The sequence below is a fragment of the Puma concolor genome, chromosome A2, assembly GCF_028749965.1.
Source record: "Puma concolor isolate L17-30 chromosome A2, mPumCon1.1.hap2, whole genome shotgun sequence".
In the NCBI taxonomy this organism is placed as follows: domain Eukaryota; kingdom Metazoa; phylum Chordata; class Mammalia; order Carnivora; family Felidae; genus Puma; species Puma concolor.
The window spans coordinates 33,516,064-33,541,467 of NC_141668.1; the positions used below are offsets into that span (position 1 = coordinate 33,516,064).

The following is a 25,404-nucleotide window of genomic DNA, read 5'->3' on the forward strand; positions in this document are numbered from 1 at the left end:
TACAGAGCCAGGACCTCATTTGGTCTTTTTTAGTAAAAGTAGAAAACCTTTGGTATGTCCTGGTTAATTGGGAGTTAATTTGCTGTATATTAGTTGAAAATTTTGTTTTGTCTGAATCTAGGATATGATGGCTTCAGTATTTCTGAAGACACAGAATTTCCATTAATCATTCAGCAGAGGTAAGAACCCTAAGCTCATTGAAATAACTGCTACTATTATCTGGGTTTAAGGACAATTTAAATGTTTTTTTTTTATTATTATTTTTGAGAGACAGAGTGGGGGAGAGGCAGAGAGAGAGGGGGACACAGAATCCGAAGCAGGCTCTAGGCTCTGAGCTGGCAGCACAGAGCCCGCCACAGGGCTCGAACCCACGAACCGGGAGATCATGACCTGAGCAGAAGTCGTCTGAGCCACCCAGGCATTCCTAAATGGCTTTTTGTATTTTAAGTTTTGTTACGTGTTTTTCCCCCTTCTCCTTTCTTACTCTGATTCTTCAATGAAGAGGAGCTATTATGAAGTTCCAAGAACAAGGACAGAATATCAGGGCAGCTCACATCCCAGCAATCCACCAGTCTTGAAGAGACTGAATGAGGAGGCATCCAGATGTGTCCTGGGTGCAGACCTAAGATGACCTGCCTAAAGCTATAGCTAATAAGAAGTAGTTGCTTGAAAGCTGGTGGGAAGTTTCATTGTTTGCTCTCCTCTCTAGGAGACCAAAGAGAGGTGAAGTCTTTCCTGAGCACAGATGATTGAAGCTGGGTGAAACACTCAGTCAAATTAGAGGTAAAACTGCAGTTGGGGGCAGCCATATCTTTGGAGTGTAAAACTGGTACTTGTACTACTTTTGAAAAAAAAATGTTTAGAATTAGTATTCCCTTCTAAGGTAGAAAAAAGAAATGTTGAGAATCATAAAACTGAAAGGGAAAGATAAATTGTGCAATATTAATATGATTCAGAGTGTATACATTTTAGTTAATGAATAACCCTTTGATTAGATAATATCTATATAGAGTATAAAGAATTTAAAACTACCAACAAATACACTGTTGAGATGAATTTTTCCTCTCGCTCCTATTCTCTGGTCCTCTGGGTTTTTCCACTCAGGAGGCAACCAAATATATATTACTAAATTTTGTTCAAAGATTTTTTTTTACGATTTTTTAAAATACTTTTTAAATACTTTTTTTAAATGTATGTATGTATGTATCTGTGTATGTGTGTAATCTCTACACCCAACATGAGGCTCAAACTCACCACCCCAAGACCAAGGGTTGCATGCTCTTCCAACTGAGCCAGCCAGGTGCCCCTAGTTCAATGATATTTAAATGTTTTGAGTTGTTGATCGATTATTTTATATTTAATTTTATATTGGGAAAGGGGCTACATTATGGATAGCCTTATGACAAATTTCCTGGGCATTAGCCTATACTTGGCAAATGCCAACAAACAACCTTTCCTCTGCATTAGCACAGAAGGACCAATGTTTCCTCTGAAATAGAATTTTCTAGATCTTGGGATAGACATATGGGTAGAATCTGGAATGTCTTTTGCTATTACATACAGCTTGTCAAAGGGATTTTTAATAAAATACATTGGAAGTTGCCATAGGATCACCCTTTTTTTTTTTTCTTTCTTTCTGGATATGTGTGCTGTTGTGTCTACAGTTACCAGTGTTGGTTCACCTGGACCTGGATACTCTGAAACTAATTCCTGGACAATTAGGCTTAAGGGTAACAATGTTAGATGTAAGATCCCCAAGCTGACCCTAAGCTTTGTGGTTCCTTTTGGGGCATTTGTGATAGACTATTCTAATGGTTTGCCAAGAAAAAGACTATAATAGTTATCTCTTGTTGTATAACTATTTATCCTAAATGTGATGGTTTAAAACAATAACACTCATTATGGTACAGTTACTGTGAGTAAAGGAATCCAGGGGCCTCTGGTTCAGGGTCTTTCACAGGTTTGCAGTTAAGGGGCTGGCTGGGGCTGCAGTCCTCTCCAGGTGTTTCTGTGGGAAGATGTGCTTCCACACTCATTCATGTGGCTGTTGGTTGGAGACCTCAGTTCTCAGCCACATGAGACACTTCATAGTGTAGCTCACAGCATGGCAGCCAATCCCCTAAGAACAAGCAAGCAGGAGAACCAGAAGGGGTCCTCAACACAGAGTTTATAATATTTTAGAATTCAGTCTTGGAAATTAAATTACATGCCATCCCCTCTATTCTATTCTGTTTGGTTCTATTTCTTGAAGACAGGTCAATAAATCCAACCCATACTCAAAGGGAGGGGACGACATAAGAGCAGATTAGCAGTATACTGGGATCCTTGGAAGCTATAACAGAGGGCGCCCACCACAAAGACACCTTACTATAATTGCCTGCTCATTTAAAACCTGTTTCCTTCTTTGTTCCTTTCTTTAACGTGTATATTCTATAAAAACAAGGGCTGTGTCTCTTTTGTTTACTATCCTAGCAAATGTGTACTCATATATAGTCAATAAATATTTGTTTAATGAACAGGTTAAAGGATAAATTTTAAAAGTAGTTGTGGTCATAATTCTTGTACAAGTTAGTATCTGTCAAATTTTTGTTTAACTCATTAATTAATGAGAAATGAGAGCTCATATATTTATTATCAGATAAGGAATGCTGAGACGATTTTTACAAAGGGGTGCAAACTGGCAAAACTGGTCCGTATTCACAGGACAATAATCAATGGCATTCCACTGGACAAAATTTGTGTTCCTACGGACAGAAATTATTCTCGTTACTAGTAGTTTTCTACAATTAACTTGTATCTTTACTGTGTTGTAAAATAATATAGTCAAAGGCAAAGGCAGAAAAAAACCTGTATTAGTGAACTAGATGGTGTGTTCACTAAGTTTCAAAATCTGCCAGAATTGTTTCGTACAAACCAGTGGTACAAGACAGAGAAAATGCACCCCAAAGAAAGGCCAGGCAAGAGGATAATCTTAGCTCTTTTCTCTTCAAATTCATGTAAGCAGTTATAACACTTAACTGGGGACTTAATGTTCCTTGATTGTTAAGGAATAGGATTTCATAAACACATTAGAGAGTATAAACATAGAGAGTAAAACCAAACCATTTCAATGCTTCAGGGATTGAAGGGGTCGTATAGTAGATTCCAAGGTCTGTGAGATCCAGGGTTCTGTTTGTCCACAATTGCCAAACGTAGGTGGATCAGCTACATAAAAATCTTCTTGGTGGGGGAGTGTGTGTATCAGGGTGCAATGTCTTTGTCAAAAATTTTACTCATGGGCTCTATCCTAGACATACTGAATCTACATGTATTACAATGAAGCCTGAATAATCTTATTTAAAGGTACTCCTCAGATCATTCTATGTGACCGATTTTATTATGCACTGGTATAGATTACTTCTCATTGAAGGCATTCATGGTTCTGTGGCCATGACCAAAATGCATCTTAAGAATTTTGGGAGCCTTTGAATCTACCATAGAGATGTTATAGATGCCTTTCCCTTTGAGTTTCTCCAGGTGAATATGGGAATAAAGATCCTTAGAAAACATATTATGCTATCAATTTAGCTGTAAAATCACTACAGGAAAAAAAGAAAAGAAAAGAAAAAGAAAACAACAAGAGGTGCAACTACAAGTCTCTGCCTATATCCTCAAACCATAGACCATGGTATACACTTAACTAATTTTCATAGCCTCAGTAAAAAGCCTTTTGTTAATAGTATCAATCCATGGAAATTTCAATAGATATTTGCAGAATGTCCTCCTAGGTTCTACTGGAATAAGAGAAAGACAATTATTTACATTTTTTTCTACCATGCAGATTTTGCTGAATCATTTCAGTACACTTGAAAAGCTACAACTATTTGAAATTCAAATGAACATTTACCATCTGTGGTATTCATTAACATTATAATGGCATGATTTCAGACATTTCCATTGATGAATATTAGTTTTCTCGAGCTTTATACCCACTAGTTTTAATTTTGTAGTCCATAAAATGTAACAGGTAATCTGATGTAGAATATATGGTATGAATCACAGACTTTAGAAATGATCAATTCCAATACCCTTATCAGAAATGGGAACAGTTATGGGCTGAATTGTGTCCCTGCAAATTAATATATTGAAGTCCTAACTCAGACACGATCTTTAAAGAAGTAATTAATTTAAAATGAGGTCATTAGTGGAGGGCCTGAGTGACTCTTTTGGTTGAGCAGCTGACTTTGGCTCAGGTCATGTTCTTTCGGTTCGTGAGTTCAAGTCTGGCATTGAGCTCACTGCTGTTAGAGTGTCAGTGCAGAGCCTGCCTCAGATCCTCTCTACCCTCTCTCCCTGCCCCTCCCCTGTTTATGTTCTCTCCCTCAAAAAATAAACATTAAGAAAATAAGGTTAACAGGGTAATTCCATATGAAATGTGTCCTTCTAGGAGGCAGTTTGGACATAGGCATTGTCCTGTGCATTTGGGCTGCTAGAAGAAAGTATCATAGACTGGGTGCTTATAAACAACAGGATTTATTTCTCACAGTTCTGGGCTGGGAACTCCAAGATCAGGGTGCCAACAGATTTGGTGTCTGGTGAGGACCAGCTTTCTGGTTCATAAACAGCCTGTCTTTTGGCCCTGCCCTCAATGGTGGAAGGGGCAAAGGCTCTCTGGGGTCTCTTTTATAAGGGCACTAACCCCATTCATGAAGGCAACACCATCATCACCTAATCACCTCCCCAGGGCCCCTTCTTCTAAATCATCACATTGAGGATTAGGATTTCAACATACGAATTTTGGGGATGCACATTCAGTCTATAACAGGCATATATGGAGGGAAGATGATGTGAAGACACAGGGAGAACACAGCCATCTGCAAGTGAAGGAGAACGGACTCAGAGGTGACTACCTCTGCAGACACCTCGATGTGGGACTTGTATCTCCCAGAACTGTGAGAAAATAAATTGCTGTTGCTTAAGCCACTTTGTTATGGCAACCCTAGCAAACTAACACAGGAACTAAATTGCCCAAAATTGAAGAACAATAGCTGTATGCCTGAGACTAAAGTATCCAAGACTTCTGCCTCTCAGTTTGGTATATTTTCCTTTATGGCATGATGCTATTAATACACAAAAAATTAATTCTTAAAAAGCTTTAGTTATGCAAAATTATAGGACCATAGCAGAGTAGTTTGAAGATTGTTCTTGTTCTTCATTCACCTTGAACATTAGATGCTCTTAACAAATGTTGGCTGGGGACACCTGTGTGGCTCAGTGGGTTATGCGTCTGACTCTTGGTTTTGGCTCAGGTCATGATCCCAGGGTTGTGGGATCAAGCCCTGTGTTGGTCTTCATGTTGAGTGTGGAGTCTGCTTACAAATTCTTTCTCTCTCCCCCTCTGCCTCCTCTCCCCCTCCCTCACTCTCCTTAAAATAAAAAATAAAAACAAACAACAAATTTTGGATATCTGTGTGGGGTTGAGCATTAAATGTAAAACATTTATGTTCTGAAATCCAAAGACTAAGGATTGTACCATTTCAAATATATGGGGTCTATTAAAAACTAAAAACTTTGACACTTGTTATTATAATAATGTCATCTTTGGCATCACCTGTGCTTGCCTGTTTCTCCGCTTACTTTCTTATGTACTATGTATAGTGTCTGCAAGCCCATGACTGAATTCAGCTTTTATAGTAGGGTGACAAATAGCTTTTTAGCCTGCAGTTGTAGCTGAAACCTTAAAATTTGGTGCTCCATGATTTAAGTAAAACAAAGGTTTCAAGATTCTTTGACAAAGTGAGAGGGTTTTTTTGACTACATTAGAATTTTGTTCTCTCCGTACTTCATCTGTAATTTGTCTACCAACCTAAAGTAAATAACCTGAAATAATTATTGAATTCAGTTTTGTAAAGTCATTAAGATCTTTCAGGATCACGAATAATAAGCAATTGGAGGATGTGTATTGTTAAAGTAGAACCACAAGTCCTGCCACACGTGTTAGGTAGAGTTGCCAGATAAAACACAGGATGCCCAGCACAATATTTGGGACATGCCTGTACTAAAAAACTATTCATTGTTTTACTGAAATTAGAATTTAACTGAGTTTCCTATATTTTATTTGCTAGATCTGACAACGCTAATTTTATATTATTTAATGGTAGATTGAATACCAATATTTCTCCATGTGATGAAAGACCCCAGAACTTTATTTTCCTAATGTGTGCAGAAAAGATTGTGTTAAGCACATCTGATGCTTACTTTTTCAGAACAGAGATTCATTTATTGGAGAAGCAATGATCTATATAAGAAATAGATTGTCAATTAACAATAACTTATAAAACCTACCAAACTAACCTATTTATGAAGGAAGAGCAAGTTATCGCTTATTGCATTAAGGAACATCATCGTATTGACAGTGTGCTTCAGAAGCGTCTCAGGAAGGGGAAGTCAAAGGCAGGTATTTGTTGGAGTTGAAGAGTCTTGTTTAAGACAGGTCTTTCAATGTGGCAGGAGGCTGTTGGGATTGGGCAAGGTTTATGAAATAATAGTTTAGGATTGATGGACCCAGCAACACAGATTTTGAAGTTAGCCTTGAAGAATAAACAATCTTTGATGAGACTGATGAATGATCTATTACTCAGATGAGGGCAAGTTTAATGGCTGATTACTTGGCTAAATGGATTTTCAGAAAGTTCTTGTAGCAAATAATAAACAACAAATAGTAAAAGCAACAATAACAGTAGCGAAACAAATAATTCTAACGTATTTACAGCTTCATCTTCTAAAGCAAGAATTTTGTGGAATGGCTGAGTCATGTAAACACAGACTATTCTGTGGTAAAATTATTGTAGTGTAGTCAGCTGCATAGTCATGGCTCATTGGTTCTCTAAGTGTGGTCCAAGGACCACTGGGATCCTGAGATCCTTTTAGGAGGTCAACAGAGTTGTCTCTTTTCCAGCTGCATGTCTGTGTGAGGCCAGATTTTCTGGATAAATTTTAGCCAAGATGATATATTGCAAGGATTGAATCAGATGAGAAATCTTTCTTCTATTAAATCAGACATTAGAGATTTACAAAAATGTTAATACTGCTGTTTTCATTGCCTTTTTTGGTTGTGATTATCAAGAACTATAAAGGGTCTAAGGTTTTACTCTACTTAAAAGCTAACAAATTAGCTTACCACAGTTTAATGGAGGCTGACAGGAGACAAGAGACTCCTGTGTCAGAATCAAAAGATTTTATTATTCTCAGCAAAACCAGTAGCCAGAGTGTCAGTATGTTTACATCAGTTTCCCTGAGTGAGTACCAGTTCCTCAGGGTCAGCACAGACAGGCCTGGATGGATGCCTGTACACACAGTGGGTTGCAGACAGGAGAGAGAGGCTGAGTTTGGGGAACCTGCCGTTCATAGCTGGCAGTCAGCAAGCCTGCTTTTTGTCCTGGAGGGAGACCCTAGTTTACCCCACAAGGCTACTTGCTGCCCATTAAACCATGAGAAAACCTAAATAATGAGCTGTCAGAGCATTGGCTTCTTGATATACATAACAAGTTGTCTTGGAGCATGAGACATCTGTGGAGGCATGTCACTCAACAGTTATTTTTCATAAAAATATTTGTCAACATATATTGCTATTTTTTAACAAGTTAAATAGTATATAAACTTGTCTCCATTTTAATTTGTAATTAGTAAATATCAATAGTTATAACCCTTTTAAAATGTGCTCTTTGGCATCCTTAATAATTTTTTTAAGACTATGGAGATGTCCTGAGACCAAAAGCTTGAAAACTACTATTGCAGATAGTTTGACTTCTCACTATTATAGTCCCTCTATTCTTTTACCCTAGTCCTAGAGACAATTTATTTATTGCTGTCAAGGAATGCTGATGGGTTTATACAGTGCATGCTCTGGAACAAGCTCTTTTTTTTCATTAATTTATTTACTTTTGAGAGAGAGCAAGATCACGCATGTGTGAGTAGGGGAGGGGCAGAGGAGAGGGAGAGAGAGAATCCTAAGCAGGCTGTACTCTATCACACAGAGCTGGACATGGGGCTTGAACCCACGAACCATGAGATCATGACCTGGGCCAAAATCAAGAGTTGGATGCCCAACTGATTGAGCCACCCAGGCGCCCCTGGAATAAACTCTTTTAAGTGTTCCCTTGGTACCTCACCACTGCTGGTCCCCACTGCGCTGTCTGTCCCAGAGAAGGCTGGAAGAAGTAGGTGGCTTCTGGACCCAGATGGCTCTGAGAGAGCGGAGACATTCTGTCGAAGGCCCTGCTGGCTGAATTTGCTGAGGGGCTTTTGGCTTTTTAATCCTTTGCTACTTGATGTCAGGATGGCAAGAGTCAGGCTTAAAATCGTCAGACTGACATATGCCATTAGTTAAATTTTCACTTCTTTTATTAGAAATCCTCTGAACAATTTGTTTTTTTCATTTGGGATTTCTTTGTTCTTCATGTTTATTCAGGAAATCTTCCTTTCTTTCAGGTTTGTCTGACAAGAGTCTTTGGACTTTCTTTGTTATGTATATTTATACAATATATATTTACATGTGTGGGATATATATCGCAGGACTCCTTGGCCATATTTGCATTTTGACGGCATGGGGCCTCTAAGTTGTCTTTCTTTCTAAGTTGTCTAAGTTGTTTCCTTTCTTATTTGCATTTTATCCAGACAAGACCTCCAAATTCTTATTACAAAATAGCCACTTAATGATTCCTTAGCACTGTCTAGAATATGGTCACATTGAAATGCCTCATAATTCTGAATAGTAGGCGACACCAATACAGGATGTCTACTTTCTAACTTAACACATGTGTGTAATATTTCTTTAGTAATGAGCAGATGCTACTTTTTTCAAACAAAAAATTACACTTAATTAGAAAAATGGAAAATAGATTTTTTCAATATAATAATTATTTGGCAGCCTTAGAATTTGAATGCTTCCGCTCAAATTCAAATGGAATACAAGCCATCAGACTGAAAGTTCCTTAAATTCAGGAGTTATGTCTTATTCACCTTTCTATCCTGAATAACTAAAAAAGAGTCTGAGCACACCAGAGGTGCTCATTAAGTGTTTACAGTATTAATGAGATGAATAATAACAGAAATTTATTAAGTGCTAATTTCATGAAGTCATAAAACATCCTTACGGAGTTATCTTCTTACTAGATCATTTGAACGTCACTATTCAGACTTTGAAATTCCTGAACAAAATTTCTCAATAGACTTCCACCATATGTCTAGTCTATTCATTTGAACTCCCTAAAACTCCTTTTTTTTTTTTTGTAGAATTGTCAAATAATGGCTATTCCATGTGATTTATCCTAAATAGAACTAGGTCAATGTTATTTTTTTGTTATATATAATCTAATACAGGTAAGATAGGGCAAAGAAAACGGGCAGCTGATCCCTCAAATGAGACAACCTCATTGTGCTTCTGTATTGCTGTAAAGGGGTTGGATTTGGGGTGGAGATAAGGTACTATGATATGTTAGAGACCAACGAGGTGTTTTGTTATATTTTGTTTCTGAACCACTCCTGTTAATCATGGACTGAAGGGAAGAGAGTGTGAATTTGGATCAGAGGTCAGAAACAAATACAGAATGCTGCAGAATTATATAGTCCTCTCCAAAAACTGAAGCAAATGGATGCACAATATTTCATATTGTGCTTGGGATTTTAAAATATATTATTTAACCCTATTTATTTTTTTTAATGTTTTTTTAGTTTTCAGAGAGGGAGAGACAGAGTGTGAGTGGGGGAGGGGCAGAAAGAGAGAGAGAGACCCACACACACACACACACACAGAATTTGAAGCAGGCTCCAGGCTCTGAGCTGTCAGCACAGAGCCCGACGCAGGGCTCGAACTCACCAACCGCGAGATCATGACCCGAGCCAAAGTCGGACTCTCAACCGACTGAGCCACCCAGACACCCCAATTTAACCCTATTTATAATAAGAGATGTCATCCAAGAAAAGGAAGCACTGAATCATTGATAACCATTTTGGCCAGTGACCACTTTGGTGCTGCTGGGTAACCTCTTTGTTCCACTGAAATCTTCTTTCTGGGAATAATATATTTTGTGGCTGGCAACCTTTTGATTCCTAGAAATGTTCAATCCTCATCATCTCTCATCCCCAAATAAACAAACGTAGGGATATTTTCTAGGTTAAAGCAAACATCGGATACAAGTCGTGCAAGTTTCTGGGTGGCTTGAGGCAGCAGATATGCGTACAACAGTGTATTCCAAACTTTTTTCACTGCAAACCTCACTTGGAAATTTATTGAGCATCATCATCATCACACACACACACACACACACACACACACTCCTGAAACAGAAGTTTTGTAAAGTATCATTTATCTTTGATATTTAGAATTCACACTAATGTTTTTATTTTTTAATCTATATTATCAAAGCATTGCCACAGCCCACTAAATTGGCTTCATGATACACCAAGAGAGTCCTGCCTTTAATTGGGAAACAGGAAATAATTCATATGTAAGCATGTAAAATCTTTATTTCAATAAGGGCTGAGTAAAAAATATAAACAAGTACAATTGTCCTAGGAATGAAAACCTAGTGGAAGACAAAGCCTCAGCAATATTTTGGGAACAATTGAGGGAAATCAGAAGGAGTGCCTGAGGGTGGAATTTTATTGCTGATTAATCTAGGTTGTTTCAGAAGTAAATGCCTTCTATAACTTCTATTTACCAGGTTTCAAATCTACACATGAAACATTATTTTGATTCTTTTTAAAACGTATCATTTATCTTTTTTTGATGCCTTGTTTTTGCTAACAGTGTTTTTAAATAATCACATTTTTTTCCAGGAATGTAAATCTCATGGTTATCAAGAGATATAAAGCAATCTTTTGCCAACCCTGTCTATACATATCCCTATCTATCTAATCTATCTACATCTATCTATCTGGCATATTAAGTGATTGTAAATCTAAAAGGAAAACGGGAAGGGGACTAGAAATGCTGGATGGAGACAGTTGCAATTAAAAAAATTTTTTTTAATGTTTATTTATTTTTGAGAGAAACAGAGACAGAGTATGAGCGAGGCAGGGGCAGAGAGAAAGGGAGACAGAATTTGGAGCAGGCTCCAGGCTCTGAGCAAGCTGTCAGCACAGAGCCTGATGCGGAGCTCAAACTCACAAACCACGAGATCATGACCTGAGCCGAAGTTGGACGCTTAACCAACTGAGCCACCCAGGCACCCTGAGACAATTGCGATTTTAAATAAGATCATCAGGGAGGGTCTCAGTGAGAAGGTGACATTTGTGTTAAGATCAAAGGTTTGGAGAGCAAGACACATTAATTAAGAAAAAACTCTTCAGACCAAGGGAACTGAAATGGCAAGGAACCTGATGCTGGAGCTTGTCTAGTGTGTTGGAGAAGCAGCAAGGAGGCCACTGGGGTGAGGCAGAGTGAAGAGTGAGTGAAGGAGTGAATGGTAGAAGATGACATCAGAGCAGTCACCTCAGGACAATGGTATAGGACACTGTGAGCCACAGTAATGATTTGGCTGTTACTTGGGGGCAAAACATGAAGCTAATGAAGGGTTGGAAACAGAAGAATGATAAAATTTATTTTACATTGGATAGGATCTGTGGCTCCTATATGTGGGGCGAGGGGCAGTGTGGGAGCAGGGAGACCATTTATAGTAAGCTGTGCAAAAGATGTTGGCTTGGCTAGTGGGGTAGCAGTGGAGTGGGAAGAGGTGGTAGGACTACAGATTATTTTGATGATACAGTTGGCAGCATTTGCCTACAGATTGGACATGGGCATGGGAAAGAAAGGAGTCAAGAATGACCCTGAGGATTTTGGCCTGAGTTACTGGAAGAACCCGTGTTGACCGATTAAATAATGATGAACACCTCAATGGAAAAATAGGCCACAGTGTAATTGAACTTAAACAAAAAGTGATTTTTAAAGCAGTATATTTTGTTTAGCAAACCTTTTTATCAAAGATAAGTGCACAAATCAGAAGTGTATAGCTAGATGCATTTTCACAAAGTGAACAAAACACATCCATGTAACCAGAACCTAGATCAAGAAAGAGAATTATTACCTGCACTCAAGGAAACCCCCTGCCTGAAGTAATTATTTTTTTAAAAAAAATTTTTTTTCAACGTTTATTTATTTTTGGGACAGAGAGAGACAGAGCATGAACGGGGGAGGGGCAGAGAGAGAGGGAGACACAGAATCGGAAACAGGCTCCAGGCTCTGAGCCATCAGCCCAGAGCCCGACACGGGGCTCGAACTCACGGACCATGAGATCTTGACCTGGTTGAAGTCGGACGCTTAACCGACTGCGCCACCCAGGCGCCCCTGAAGTAATTATTTTTAAAAATAACTCTGTATTTGACTTGGTTAGGCCTTTTCTGCATAGCAGATGATGCTGAGCAGCAGACCACAGAGTAGGGGATATCTTCAGAAGTCAGAAGAGGAAGAGTTAAGAACCTGCAACAGTGTGACAGGAATTAGTCATCCACTTGATCTCATAAAATTCATACTGAAAAGTTCTTTCCTAATAATACAATGTGAGACAGACAGAAGGCAAAAATAGATACATTTTCTACATAGATGTCAAAATTAGAAAGTTCACTAAAAAGTTAGGAAAAAAAAAAAAAGGAGCCCTGAGTTGACAAAAAAGAAACTTTAAAAAACTGAAGTTGAATATATACTAAGGTCCAATGATCTGTACTTTTAATATAAAATATTCATTATCTGGAAAGCTTGGTGAAGGCAATGATGAAAGTAAGAGGATTTACATGCTGAGTCTGGAAACAGGACTTAGAAACTATGTTATAGTTTTTCTCAGAAGTTACATATGAAAAATACATGATCCAAAATGGGTGTGTGAGGGGCTGGAGGTAGAAAGAGAGAAATAAATGAAATTAAGTTTCTAGATAACTGTATTAGCTCCCCCACCCCCGCAGTACTTTGGAAATAAAAATCTTAGGAAGAAAAGAGTCCTTGATTTTGGAAATAATACAGAAAATTGCTTCATTCTGATTGGAAAAACTCTGTGTAGAGACTTTATGCTGACAACACAGGAATGAATTTATGCAAATATATTTTTTCTTCTTGGGCAACATGGAAGGAAAAAGAAACATTTTATAACTCTAAGAAATGACTGGAATTTCTCAAAAGCCAATTAAGGCCCTTTCAGCGATTAGCAGAAAGCAGCAGAGCAAGCCTGTGAATTACAGCCACAGAAAGACTCAATATGTCTTGATCCCTATTCTGCCCAGAAAGACACTCTACTAGTTGTTAATATACCTAAACATTCTGTATGTTATCTTGTTTTTTAAATGTGTATTTATTTTTGAGATAGAGACAGAGTGTGAGCGGGGGAGGGGCAGAGAGAGAGGGAGACACGGAATCCAAAGGAGGCTCCAGACTCTGAGCTGTCAGCACAGAACCCGATGAGGGGCTTGAACTCACAAACTGTGAGATCATGACCTGAGGTGAAGTCAGACACTTAACCAACTGAGCCACCCAGGTGCCCCTATGTTATCTTTCTTAATTTTACCGGCTGCATTTCATTATTTTGAGTCTGAGGTCATGTCTTTTAAGGTCAGTTAACAGGCTTGACAATTTAATTACTAAAACCAGAAAACAGAGACATCAGATATATCATACCTTGATAAATTATATGGATATTTTATCACTAAAAGGCCAACTTAAAGATACTCGTGTGCTTAGAATCCTCTGGAAGGAATTCTTGAAGTTATATTTCCATCTAAATAAATGGTAATCATCAGGCTTTTGTGAATTACCCAAATGAGACTCATTATGTAAAATGCTTTATAGTCAGAAAATCTTTCAATGGTTCTTTCAGTTTATTTTACCTATTTATTCTAAGTGATAGCTGTGGCTACACACTTATGTATCATCTTATTGCAAAAACACAATTGTCTCAGATATTTTAGCTATCTTCTAGTGATGTCTGTAAATCTTTCATGTTGTGCTCATGGGGCTATCCATTCTTCCTTTTTAGCAATATTCTAATCATCTTCACAAGTACTTATAGGATTCATCTTCTTTCCAATGCTAGACTGAGTGGCCTCCATGTTGTTAATGGCAAGAGCAGTATCCATTTTGTTCACTGCTATATTTTGGTCAGTAACCATACAAAGTCGGGCATAAGTTTGGTAGTTAATATTTGTTGAAAGAATAAATGAATGAATATCAAACTTGTGGAGACCTCCGTGCACTGGAGAGAAACCAACCATGATAATACCCTGAAGTTTGTCTTTATTTCTCTTACCTCTTCTGGCATCAACACCATCCACCCACAGCATTCTGTCGGGGAGCCTATCAGATGACTGGGAAACATGGAGGTTTAAATCACCCAAGCTGTGTTTGCCATGTGTACTTAGGCCAAGCCTGGCCATACACCTGGCTCCACCTCAAACAGCCATGTGTTACTGCAGATACATAATGATGTGAGTGGGATTGTGTGTGAACGTGCTCTTGAAATTTGTGAAATAAGAAATATTTCAGCGCAACCACATTCACTCATCCTTCAGTTCAGATCCCTGTCTCTGAAAATGCTATTTTGTAGTCACATAATTTCTACCAAAAATGAAATAAGTGAAAGGCACTGACAGTACCCTGCCTTCCCTGAAACCATCTCTATAAATTGTCCCATATTATGTTGAAGAAAGAAAAAGCCAAAATGCTATGATGAGTATTTCTAAGGCTGTTTTGATTCCTCCTGTATCTCCTATCCCAATTATTCAGCAAAAAAGGAAAAAATGTCAATATTTGTTAAGTGTTCCCAGGTGACAGACATCTTATGGGTAGTATCTAATTTTAACTTTGCAACAGGGCTAGCATGTAGGTACTACTTGTCTAATTTGCACAGACTACTGGAAATGAAGCAAACTGCCCAAGGGCAGGTAGCTAATGAATATTGAAATCTGCCTGCTGTATCCCCAACATCTCAGTGCAGTAAGTGCATGCTGGAATTCACACACTCTAATAGAGATCTCAGATTGCTTTAACCATCTTTTTTTCCCTCACCTGGATTTTCATGTACTGTGCTGCTGTCAGATTTTTTTTTTTTTTTTTTTTTTTTTTGAGAGCAGATAGTACAGAGACTCCATTAAGGAAACTTCTCAAAAAAGTAATTAATAATATGTAACTAAAAACTGTACAGGTGTTTAATATCTATTTTGCATTTTTGGTTTCACAGCTTATTTAGTTCTAAAAGGCAGACTTATTGAAATAAACTTTTCAGTGTGTAGAAAGGTTCTCAAGTAAAAGGTCCCTTGCACTTAAAAATATTTTTGTTGGAGCAGCATGGAAAGGTACCACAGAAGCCTATTTGAACAAATTGCGTGAGTCATCAACTCTGTACAGGCATAGTCTGAAAGATTTGTGAAACAGGTATACATTTTAGAAGGAGACCTAACGTTTCAGGGTTCCAGCCCAGTTTGGAGGCATATTTTAAATAAACATTTATCATACGCTACTCTTTTCTAACTATGACTGTAGTTTCTTAAAATGTTGAAACAACAAACTAATCTTTGCACAGGACATATATTTAATCGGGAAAGATTATATATATATAAGGAGTTATTTGGGCTGGGGATTAGATATAATTTCACTATTACTATCAATTCAGGGTAAAAAAAAACACAAAAAATGTTTTGTAATATGACATTTGCTTCTAAATTTTACCTGGAGGGGGCAGTAAGGAGAAAACCGGTAACATTTCGGTAGATATGAACATTTTATTAAAAATCAGTTCTAACAGAGATGGATCATAAATGAGAAAAAATACATGTGTGGATGTGTGTTTAATCTATACCCTAAACTGCAACAGTTAATAAATCTTTACAAATCTAGATATATACATACATATACAGATATATGTATTTATTCACATATACATATAAAATTGATGAGTTTTTATTTGGTTTGTTTTCGGAAAATAATAGTCCACAAAAAGCACTGAAAGTGAGCCACAGCCGTCTTACCCATTCGAAGGATGTTTTAACCTCTATGTCACCAGACATTTACAGTTAAATATAATTTGATTCAATGTTTTCTTCTCCACAAGCACAATAAAGAAAGAATATTCTTTATTCCAATAATTTAAATGTGTTGTTAAAAATAACTCATCTTGGGGTGCCTGGGTGGCTCAGTCAGTTAAGCATCTGGCTTCGGCTCAGGTCATGATCTCACAGTTTGTGAGTTCAAGCCCTACGTCGGGCTCTGTGCTGACTGCTCAGAACCTGGAGCCTGTTTCAGGTTCTGTATCTCCCTCTCTCTCTGCCCCTCCTCCACTCATGCTCTGTCTCTCTCTGTCTCAAAAATAAAAACATTAAAAAAAAATTCATCTTGCAGTATTCCCATCTTGCAGTACTTTTGACTCATATTCAGCATATATTTGTTTATAATTTATTATGTGACATCGTTTATAATTTCTGTATTATATGACATTGGCTATAGAAACATTTTTCTAGATACGTCTCCTCAAACAAAGGAAACAAAAGCAAAAGTAAACTTGGTACTACATCAAAATAAAAAGCTTTCACACAATTAAGGAAACTCAACAAAACAAAAGGCAACCTATTGAATGGCAGAAGATAGTTCAAATGATATATCTGATAAGGAGTTAATATCCAAAAATAGAAAGAACCTATTCAACTCAACACCAAAAAAACAAATAATCTGATTAAAAAATGGGCAGAGGATCTGAACAGACATTTTTCCAAAGAAGACATACAGATGGTCAACAGATGCATGAAAAGATCCTCAATGTCACTGATCATCAGGGAAATGCAAATCACAACCACAATGAGGTATTACCTTATGCATGTCAGAATGGCTAAAATCAAAAAGAAAAGAAATAACCAGTGTTGGTGGGAATGTGGTGAAAAGGGAGCATTTGTGTACTGTTGGTGGCAATGCAGATTGGTACAGCCACTGTGGAAAAGAGTATGGAGGTTCCTCAAAAAGTTAAAAATAGAATTACCATAGGATCCAGTAATTCCACTACTGAGTATTTACCTAAAGAAAATGAAAACACAAATTTGAAAAGATATATGCTCCCAGTGTCTATTGCATCATTATTTACAGTAGCCAATATATGGAAGCAAGCCAAATGAATGGATAAACAGGTGATATATATATATATATATATATGTGTATATATATATATATATATGTATATATATATTATATAAAGTATATAAATGTATATGTCATAATACATATACATGTATACAATATGGAATATTACACAGCCATAAAAAAAAATGAAATCTTGACATTTGCAACAACATAGACCTAGAGGGCATACTGCTAAGTGAAATAAGTCAGAGAATGACAAATACCATATGATTTCACTCATATTTGGAATGTAAGAACAAATGAACAAAGAAAAAAAGAGACCAACCAAAAAACAGACTCTTCAATATAGAGAACAAACTGGTGATTATCAGAAGGGAGGTGGGTGGAGGATGGGTGAAATAGATAAAGAGATCAACAGTACATTTATCTTGGGGGTGCATGCATGGCTCAGTGGGTGAAGCGTCCAACTCTTGATCTTGGCTCAGGTCATCTCACAATTTGTGAGTTTGAGCCCTGCATTGGGCTGTGAATTGACAGTGCAGAGACTGCTTGGGATTCTCTCTCTCTCTCAAAATAAATAAATAAACATTTTTTTTTAAAAAGAGCACATTTATCTTGGTGAGCACCGAGTGATGTATAGACTCATTGAAACATTATTTTATACTCCTGAAATTAATATAACATTGTATGTTACTTACACTTCAATAAATTTTTTTATTTTAAAAAATTCATGTCACTTTTCCACCTTGCAGTATTTTTGACTCATTATAGACAGTATATATTTGTTTTTTTGAGTTACAATCTTGTATTTTGTCACAATTGTGCACAAATTGCATTCCTTTCTACTCAGATCCACTAAGTCTAAGTGTTTAGAATGAACTTTGTGCATTGCATGAATTTATCTTATATAGAGATTTATTTTAAATGTATTGAGTTTGGAAATTTCAGGGCATTCATAGTTTTTTGTTTTTTTTTTTTCTTTCTGGAAAAGCTGAAGTAAAGAAAATCATTTTTTATTGAACACCTATTATGTGCTGTCCATGGAACTTGATTATAGAGTCGTAGCATTGTTCACATTCCAGTAGTTGGTGCTACTATTACCAGCTCCTACTAAAACCACAAGAACTTGCTTTATCTTATTCATTTCAGTGGATCTTGGATTGCAAAGACTAGACTTCCAATTAGATGCTAGCTATTTTGTTAATGTCATATTTGAGAATCGTGGATTTTAGAGCAGTATTGAAATAACTATCCATGGCTTGAATTTTCTTTGTACAGTTTTATTAAGTATTATTGGGCAGAGGTTTATATTCCTTGGCACAAGGGCTAACTCAATACCTCCTGAGGTAGTCATCCCGCCAATGAACTACTATGGCTCTAAGAAAATTCCTTCTAATATAGAGCAGGAATCTTCTCCTTGTAAAATCCATCCACCAGTTCTGAATTAACTCCCTGGGGTTATGCAGAAGCAATCCAGTAATTATTTACTGAGCATATTAGTTTCCTAGGTAGGGTTGCTGTAACAAAGCACCACAAACTGGATTGGTTATAACAACAGATATTTGTTTTCTTCTACCTCTGGAGGCTAGAGGTCCCAAATCAAAGTGTTGGAAGGGCTACCCTCTCTGAACACTCTAGGAGAAAATCTGTTCTATGTGCTTCTCTTAGCTTCTGGTGTTGCCAGCAACTTTTGGCATTTCTTAGCTTATAGATGCATCACTTCCTTATTTGCCTCCGTCATTGTAGAGTATTTCTCTGTGAATCTGTGCCTGCGTCTCCTTTTCTTATAAGGACATCACTCCTATTGGACTAGGGCTCATCCTGATACCACCCTAACAGTTAACATCTACAAAGACCCTGTTTCTACATAATATCACTATTTCAGTGATAACTGTGGGTTAGGACTTCACCATATCTTTTAGGGGGCATAATTCAACTCATAACACAGAGCATCTACTCTGTCTCAGGGTTTGAATTAGTAACTGAAGAACATAAAGGGGAAGAAAAAGATAAAGTAAAAAGATGAAATAACTACACTCTGAAGGAGCTCAGCCTCATCAGAAAAAGGCCCATAAAGAATTAGTACATGCTTAGGGGTATCTGGCTGGCTCAGTCGGAGGGGCATAGATTCTTGATCTCAGGGTCATGTGTTGGAACCCCATGTTGGGTGTGGAGATTACTGAAATAATAAATAAACTTAAAAAATAAAAAAAAATTGTACATGTTTAAAGTGAGCGAGAACAAAAATGCTGAGAATGGAAGCAGCAGCCCACTCTGATTAGGCAGGTAGAACAAGGCTTCACGGAGGAGGTCACTTCATGTTTTCTTCCCACTGATTTTCTGCTTGATTATAAAATTCATATTCAGTATAGATCATTGGAAAATATGGAAAGCATAGAACAAATAAAAATGTTACATTAAATGTTCACTCAAGGATAACAATAGTTACTACTTTAGTGAACATTTTTCAGTATTTATGCATGTACAAAAACTTTCATAGGAAAATGAAATTGCTACAATACTTGCTATAATGTTCTATAAACAATTTATTCTGTTTAATGCGATTTCAAATATTTTTTCACTTCACAAGATACCCTAGAGTATTTTTTTAGTTCTATAATAGTTGATTTTCAACTATTACAACTTATTTAAACTGTGTTTACAGAACCATAAATATATTTTTAAATTTCTTAAACTAATGATGTGGTTTTCTAAACACATAAGAAAAATTTCCCATGCCCTCCAGAAAAGTATCTTTAATTTACATTCTCACCAGCGAGAACCTACTTCTACATCTTGTCACCAGCATTGTATATTTTATTTTTTTTTAACGTTTATTTATTTTTGAGACAGAGAGAAACAGAGCATGAACAGGGGAGGGGCAGAGAGAGAGGGAGACACAGAATCTGAAACAGGCTCCAGGCTCTGAGCTGTCAGCACAGAGCCTGACGCGGGGTTCGAACTCACGGATTGTGAGATCATGACCTGAGCCGAAGTCGGACACTTAACTGACTGAGCCACCCAGGCGCCCCTGTATATTTTAAAACTTGGCCACTTGATGGGTGAAAATGTATATGTTGATTTAATTTTCATGTCTTTGGTTTTTAGTGAGGAAAATTTATATATATATATATATATATATATATATATATATATATATATATTTTTTTTTTTTTTTTCTGTTTTGCTTTTGTGAATTTTCCTAAAGATAAGCTACATGCAGGTAAATGCTGTATCTCTCATTTTATTACTAGATTCTAGTTCCCAGTGCAGTAGTGAATACATTAAATATTTATTGACTGCATTCATGCATTACTTAATTTTTCCCCATGTTTTTATCATTGTATTTATATTTTGCTTACTGAGTAGTTAGTGCTTTGTATATTTTAAATATATTTAACTTCCCACTTATATCAGGACTATTTTCCCCACATTGTTTGCCACTTAATTTTTTTTAATTAAAATTGTTTCCATTTTTGTGTAGCAAATCAAGTAACATTTTCCTCATGCATTGTGTCTTTGGTGCTTGCTAAATAAGGCTTTTTGCATGCGAATATTATGTAACTAACTATTCATCAGTAGTTATAAGAAGCAATTCAGCAAGTAATGGTCAAGCTCTATTTTCTCTGAAACTTTTAATCATTGTTATTGCAACATTGTTGTGGAATTATTTTCAAAGTGTTTTTGAAATCCCAATTTTTATTATATTAAAACGATAATGGAGGAGCTCCTGGGTGGCTGAGTGGGTTAAACATCAGCTCTTGATTTCGACTCAGGTCATGGTTTCACAGTTTGTGGGTTCAAGCCCTGTATCGGGCTGTATACTATCAGCCCAGAGCCTACGTGGATCCTCTCTCTCTCTCTCTCTCTCCCTCCCTCCCTCCCTCCCCTCTCTCGTCTCTCTCTGCCCTGCCCCATTCACTCAGCACACACACATGCTCTCTCTCTCAAAAATAAACATTTTTTAAAAAGATGATGGAAAATTATAACAACTATAGTAATTCTAGAGCCAAGAATTACTGTTAAGTATTTGATATGTGTTATCTTAAAAAGTCAACTCTATTATCCTATTACCATCTCTGCTTTACAGCTGAGGAAATTGAGGCTAAGAGAAGTTAGTAAAACTTATATTTGAGTTTGTTTCTGAAACAGTGCTTTCTGATTATTGTTACATCAAAACATACTGCTTTTATTATTTTAGCTTTATCATCTGCATATCAGGTAGAATAATGGACCAGCCTTCTAAATAGAGGTTTCTAAGAAAACCAAAGCAGGAGGCATCACAATTCCAGACTTTTGCCTCTATTACAAAGTTACAAAGTTGTAATCATCACGATAGTATGGTATTTGCACAGAAGTAGACATAGACAAATGGAATAGAATAGAGAACCCAGCATTGGACCCACAAATGTATGGCCAACTAATCTTTGACAAAGCAGGAAAGAGTATCCAATGGAAAAAAGACAGACTCTTTAGCAAATGGTGCTGGGAGAACTGGACAGAAAACATACAGAAGAATGAAACTAGACCACTTTCTTAAATTTTTTTTTTTAATGTTTATTCATTTCTGAACAACAGAGAAAGAGCACAAGCAGGGGTGGGATGGAGAGAGACAGGGACACAGAATCTGAAGCAGACTCCAGGCTCTGAGCTGTCAGCGCAGAGCCCAATGCAGGGCTCGAACTCATGAACCTCAAGATCATGACCTGATCAGATGCTTAACCGACTGAGCCACCCAGGCGCCCCGAAACTAGACCATTTTCTTACACCATACACAAAAATAAACTCAAAATGGATGAAAGACCTAAATGTAAGACAGGAAACCATCAAAACCCTAGAGGAGAAAACAGGTAACAACCTCTTTGATCTCAGCCGCAGCAATTTCTTGCTTGATACGTCTCCAAAGGCAAGGGAATTAAAACGCAAAAATGAACTACTGGGACCTCACCAAGATAAAAAGCTTCTGCACTGCAAAGGAAACAATCAACAAAACTAAAAGGCAACCAACGGAACATGAAAAGATATTTGCAAATGACATATCAGATAAAGGGTTAGTATCCAAAATCTGTAAAGAACTTACCAAACTCAACACCCTAAAAACAAATAATCCAGCAAAGAAATGGGCAGAAGACATGAATAGACACTTTTCCAAAGAAGACATCCAGATGTTCAACAGACACATGAAAAGATGCTGAACTTCACTCATAATCAGGGAAATACAAATCAAAACCACACTCAGATACCACCTCACACTAGTCAGAGTGGCTAAGATTAACAACTCAGGAAACAACAGATGCTGGCATGGATGTGGAGAAATGGGAACCCTCTTGCACTGGTAGTGGGAATGCAAACTGGTGCAGCTGCTCTGGAAAACAGTGTGGAAGTTCCTCAAAAAATTAAAAATAGAACTACCCTATGACCCAGCAATAGCACTACTAATAATTTATCCAAAGGATACAGGTGTGCTGATTCATAGGGGCACATGTACCCCAATGCTTAGAGAAGCACTTTTAACAATAGCCAAATTGTGGAAACAGCCTAAATGTCCATCAACTGATGAATGGGTAAAGAAGATGTAGTTTATGTATACAATGGAATACTACTTGGCAATGAGAAAGAATGAAATCCTGCCATTTGCAGCAACATAGATGGAACTGCAGGGTATTATGCTAAGTGAAATAAGTCAGTCAGAGAAGGACAGATATCATATGTTTTTACTCATATTTGGAACTTGAGAAACTTAACAGAAGACCATGCGGGAAGGGAAGAGGAAAAAAATAGTTACAAACAGAGAGGGAGGGAGGCAAACCATAAGAGACTCTTAAATACAGAGAACAAACAGGGTTGATGGGGGCATGGGGGAGAGGGCAAAGGGGGTCACGGGCATTGAGGAAGGCACTTTTTGGGATGAGCACTGAGTGTTGTATGTAAGCGATGAATCATAGGTATCTACCCCCAAAACCAAGAGCACACTGTACACATTGTATGTTAGACAATTTGACAATAAATTATATTTTAAAAAATAACAATATAAATGAATGAATGAATAAATAAATTAAATAAATAAATAAATAAATAAAGGTTTCTGCTTTGTGTATTCTCCATATACAGTTAAGCCTTGTCTTCATTACTGATGTTTTTGCTCAGTACTGTCTTTCTAGTTGGAATAGTAGCTTAAGAACTCTGAGGATACAATCAAACCTATTTTTGAGTATTGTTAGGACCTCAACAAAGGAGATCCTTGGAGGTCTGTTCCCATGAGAAACATCTTGTATCTCCTCTACTTACTACTTGTGATACCAGCTACCTTAAAGGAGGAAAGTGGCAAGTTGTTTTTGGTGTCTTCTCTACCCAGACCTACCTGCCCTATATCTAATAGACATCAAGATCTTCTAGCTTGTATAAGGTATTTCTGTTTTTGTATTTTTGGGCCATTTCAGTGAGGATGTGGGCATAGAATAGGAAGTTAGAGGTTTTCTAGAAATCCATCATGATCTTTAAAGGATGAGTAAATGTCTGTTTAGGCAGAAAAGAGGAGTAAGACATTCTAAATAAGAAAATTATTCATAGAAAATGTGGAAGTAAGAAAGAAGCTGCCTGGAGCTGGTGTGATTGCAATTAGAAAGACATAAAGTAGGAAAGGTAGTTTGGAATCCGATTGTGCAGGATTTGGTATGCCAACTGAGATACATGGGTTTTGTTCTTTAAGGAACCATAAGAATATTCTCTCCACAAATGACAATCCTTCCAACACATGAAATAGCTAACATATTTCCCTTGAGATTGTCTTCTGCAAACTAATATGTCCACTTTCTTTTCTCACATAGCATAGTTCAATTTTTATTATTTTTTGATAGTTCTCCTATGAACATACTTCAATTTATCTGTGGCAGTTACTAAATGGATTTTATTCAGTTTCTTTTTGCATCTTTAAAATTCTGCTTTCATGTATATAATATCTTGAAAACACAGGCTTTATCATTTTCTCTTTTTTATACTCTCCTACTACCACACACACAATACCTCCAAACACACACAAAATACTGGAATCACTTTATTAACTCAGTATACAAATTTTGGTGAATAAAGCGATTAATTGCTAGTATCAACAATCAATTGTATTTGGTAGTGCTGCAAACCTCTCTCTCTCTCTCTCTCTCTCTCTCTCTCTCTCTCTCTCTCCCTCTCCAACAGTGTATCAGCATGTCTCTTTTTCATTTCGTCTCTGAAATGAAGTGATGCCCAAAGATCAAAATTAGGAGACATCCAAGCTCTCAATCGGGGACCTGTTAATTAGATACAAGTTCTAAAATCTTCCCAATATTTTATCCAAATGCAAGAGAATAATTTATTTGGAAACTTTTTTTTTTTTAATTTTTTTTAACGTTTATTTATTTTTGAGACAGAGAGAGACAGAGCATGAACGGGGGAGGGGCAGAGAGAGAGGGAGACACAGAATCCGAAGCAGCCTCCAGGCTCTGAGCCGTCAGCCCAGAGCCCGACGCGGGGCTGGAACTCACGGACCGCGAGATCGTGACCCGAGCTGAAGTCGGACGCTTAACCGACTGAGCCACCCAGGCGCCCCTGGAAACTTTTAATATCTATGGTTTCCTTAAAGCTGGTTTTAGAATAGAGCTGAACCATTGCCATACTTCCATTAAACCAAAAATGGGGGGGGGGGGGGAGAGTAAATGTTTCCTACTTGTTATATCCCTTAAATTGTCTCCAGCCATGCAGAGTATCTTTAATGGCATTATTGTTAGCTTGGAATGCTGTGTAAGAACCTTTGCAGATGTACCAACTTAAATAGGAAAAACAAAAAAACAACAACAATGGTTAACCGTGACATTAAAAAAAAAAGGTGGGATAATAGCATACACACCCTGAATAGTTTAAGCAAATTTCCTGAAAGTTATCCAATGGAAATTTGGAACACTGTCTAGTTGTCTAAGTCTGAGGTAAAATGTACTATATTGGATACTGTTAAAGTGATCTTGAACTGAAATACATGATCAAGAAGAATTTGAATTAAAGAAAAAAAAAGTCCTGTTATGACAAAGTAGTGGGGAAAAACATACTATGGGAATATTTAAGTATTCCATACAAAAGATGGCTCCTGGATGTTTAATATCATCTGTGACTATAAGGGTTAGTATGTTAGTATATGCGGGTGGGGATGTGTCTTTTGGTAAACACCTCAGTGTGCTGTGCTATCGTGTTCAGTGGGCAGCATCGATTCTGATACTGAATTTTTTAGATAAACAAATGATTATTCCAGAAGCAATAATAAGAAACTCAACAAAATATACCTAAACTTG

At 37.1% G+C, this 25,404-nt stretch overlaps 1 long non-coding RNA gene across 9 annotated transcripts in view; it reads left to right on the top strand.

Annotated features, from left to right (window-relative positions):
* The window catches only part of LOC112866997 (uncharacterized), a 106,524-nt gene that overhangs the window by 34,011 nt on the left and 47,109 nt on the right, over positions 1 to 25,404 (top strand). For 3 of the 9 annotated variants that reach the window (XR_015245322.1, XR_015245323.1, XR_015245321.1), the window contains 2 exons: positions 122 to 179; positions 503 to 783. The exons of 2 other annotated variants lie outside the window; for them this stretch is intronic. This is a non-coding gene — a long non-coding RNA (uncharacterized LOC112866997). The remainder of the gene's footprint in view (positions 1 to 121; positions 180 to 502; positions 784 to 25,404) is intronic. 4 more of the 9 variants (XR_015245326.1, XR_015245324.1, XR_015245336.1 and 1 more) reach the window with 2 other exon arrangements.